This window comes from Cervus canadensis, chromosome 26 (genome assembly GCF_019320065.1).
Source record: "Cervus canadensis isolate Bull #8, Minnesota chromosome 26, ASM1932006v1, whole genome shotgun sequence".
In the NCBI taxonomy this organism is placed as follows: Eukaryota; Metazoa; Chordata; class Mammalia; order Artiodactyla; family Cervidae; genus Cervus; species Cervus canadensis.
The window spans coordinates 26301496-26304949 of NC_057411.1; positions in this window are offsets into that span (position 1 = coordinate 26301496).

Here is a 3454-nt window from a genome sequence, read left to right on the forward strand (position 1 = left end):
AGTGTTACATAAGTTTAAAGGAGTTTTAAATGCCAGGGATGTAAATATGATGAGCAAGATATGATAAAAGACTTGGGCAAACATCAGGGGTCTTAATACTAGTGACCTGAGGTGCAAAAGTAGATACTCACATAAATGATGGCCCTTCTCTTCTCTGTGTCCACTGGGTAACTAAAATATCCCACACAGATGATATAGAAAGACCTCTGTGGGTTCTTACAACAACTAAGTCAGTGCCACCTACTTTCTTTGCATTGCTTCTTTTCAAGAAGTGATTTCTCATTTCCTTCCCACCCTCTTCAAACAGAAGACCAAAATGCTGACACTTTACAAGGCTCATCTACGGCAGTGATTTTCTACTTTCATCACCTCTTTAAACTTGGTGCGTCAGAGTCTTCCCCAGAGTCAGGCCGGTTTCTGGCAGTGATTTGGCTGCTTGGGGAACATAGTCACCGTGTCCTGACACTGAGGGCTGTTCATGCACCCCAGGAGCCCCGGTGTGGGTACACAGGTGTGGGAGTGAGGGTGTTCAAAGGCCCCACTGCTTCCTTTCTTGCCTCTTCCCCATCCCTCACTCCACGCCCTCTGAAGCCAGTTGACTCATTCATTCTCCATGACCCACCATCTCCTCTGGAACGCGTCCATGTTCGCCCCGCCTTCCCGTTTCCCCTGCCTGGAGCTCTAAGACAGAGAAGTGCTTTCCTAAAGAGATGAGTGATATCACATCCTTTCCCAAACTGTTTATCTTTTCCCTAGGCCTTGTTACAAGGTTAATTCTCTTTGTGCTAGGGGTGTTTTTCACATTTGTGACTGAATCAAAATTTATTTTAAACACACTGTGACATCTTTGTTATTGAAAATAGTTCTCTTCAGAATGCTTTAAAAAAAAAAATGGAGAGAGTTATTCCCACCCATCCACCACCTTGTATCTAAGTGAAGATTTTAGCATAGGTGGGTTGCAAAAATAGCCTACACCTGTATAAAGCAAGGCTACCTGGCCATCACAAGTACAAATTGCCCCCCTTTTTGCATGTTACAACTAGGGGGGCTGATGCAGCCACCACAGAAGGTTGTTATCTGATTTTTATCTAGTTCTATGAGACAACATACATTTTAAAATAAGAAAACTATAACTTTTTATGTGTGTGTCTGCTTAGTTGCCCACTTGGGTCTAACTCTTTGTGGCCCCATGGACTGTAGCTCTCCAGGCTTCTCTGCCCATGGAATTTTCCAGGGAAGAATAGTGGAGTGGGTGCCATAAGCTACTCTAGGGGATCTTCCCAATGATACTTGTTGTAAGAAACAATTGAACACAGCAGAACACAGTGAAAAAAAAAAAAAACTCACCCTTAATATAACCATCCAAGGATGAACAAGTTTCACTTTGGGGACCACTAGATCACATTTTCCATTACCTTATTCTCATGCCAGGTAGACAGGGCTAGAGATGCAGGTGGGGATGAGAGAATAACAATCATGGCCAATGGCCCCCGAGTATTTCTAAGTGGGTGGTAGAAGATACACATCATTTCCTTATCCATACAGGATGTCACAAGTACCTCTGTAGAGAGAAAGAAAGGAAGTGGGAGTGAAAGCAGAGGAGGGTATGTGAACAGAACTCGTCCATCCCTACATTCTTCCGGATCCTTCCTCAAATGGTAGGAAAAGTCAAAGAATAAAATTTAATAGAACTCACTCTGTTAAGTGATCCACCAAGTCTCCTCTGGGGACACGTGAACCTGATTCTGCTTGTTGACGAGGGTCATAGATCATAGATTACTCACTTGGAGGCTGAAAAAACTTAGCCCATTTTATTCAGCTGGGAATGTGTACCTGGACATGTTTGTAACTCTATCTTTTTCATAGAGCATGCAATTTGGTATGATACTTAGTGCCAATGTATGCTTGTTCTTGCAACTTACTTATTTGACTGTGCTGGGTCTTCATTGTGGTACACAGGCTTTTCTTTAGTTGCAGTGTATGTAGCCTTTTCTAGTTGTGGTGTATGTCCTCTAGAGCACTTGGGTTCAGTAGCTGTGGCACCTGGGCCTAGTTACTGTGTGGCATGTGGGATCTTAGTTTCCCGACCAGGGATAGAACTCACATCCCCTGCATTGGAAGACTAGTTCTTAACCACTGGACCACAAGGAAAGTCCCCATATGCTTGTTCTTAAGGGCTTCTAGGGAGGCGTGTTATGATTTAAAACAAAACCAGCCTCAGGGACACTGCACTTGCTTTTCCTTCTGCATTTGTCCTCCTAAATCTTTGTCCTTCTAAAAATATTGTCCTCCTAACATTTTCCTCCTAAATCTTTGCATGGTTTTCTCCTTATCACTCATCCAAGCTCAAACACATACCCAAAGAGAACTTCTTTAACCCAATGTACTAATGTACTTGTACAATGTACTTCTTTACTCCAATCTAACTCAATGTACAGTTAGCCACTATCACCTCAGCCTTCTCTAACTCACTTTATTTTCTTTAGTCTTACCAACATTTTAAATTGCTACCTTTATTTATCTACTTGTTTATTGTCTGTCACTATATTTTAATGAGAGCAGGGACCTCATATGTCTAGCTCACTACTTATCTCCAAAGTCTAGAGAAACACCTGGCACAAGTGCTTTAAAATGTATTTGTATTTAATAAATATTTATTAAATGAGAATAAGCTTAACAAATGTAAATTATACTGACAGAATAATTTCATTGGAAATAATGAATAAAGTTTAGATGGTGTGACTGTTTCACTAGTCACAAAAAACATGAAGCAAACAAAAGTAGAAAATTCTGGGTGAATATAATATACAGATTGGTCCTTCTATGGGCCAAAACTGAGAAGATGAGTAGGTCCTAAGGGATCTCTTTCATCTGTATTTTCTCATTTCTTTTCCTGAGATGCTCTTAATCTACGCATGGGAAAACACTTGTACACTGTGCAGTACTTTACAAGCAGAAAATGCTTTTATTTCTATTACCAAGTCATCTTCTATTTGCCCTAATGTGTTGACAATAAAGAGAACAAGGGCTATCTGAAAAGGAACTGTTGAACCTAGATCGTCCAAAGGAGCAGCACACAGAATATCTACCATGGATCAGGTGCAAGTGAAGCTTTTGAAACCACCCTATAAAATATTTCTTGTCATCCCCACTTATCAGATGAGGAAACTGAGATTAAGGTTTTGAATAGCCTGTTCAACTGAAGCTAGTCTTAATTCCAAAACTAATGCTTTCTGCTATGATGTGTGGAAAAGGAAACCCACTCTATTATGACAATCCCCACTCTTTACTCCACATCACACACAGTCGCTAAACAGGATGGCTTGTAGCAATGATAGAATTCCTTGAAATATGGAGGATAAGGTTAATCATTTGTTTCTTTTGCCTATTTGCTTTTCTCCCTGAGCTCTCATTTCCACTGTGACTCTGACTTAATTTAACATTACCACTATGA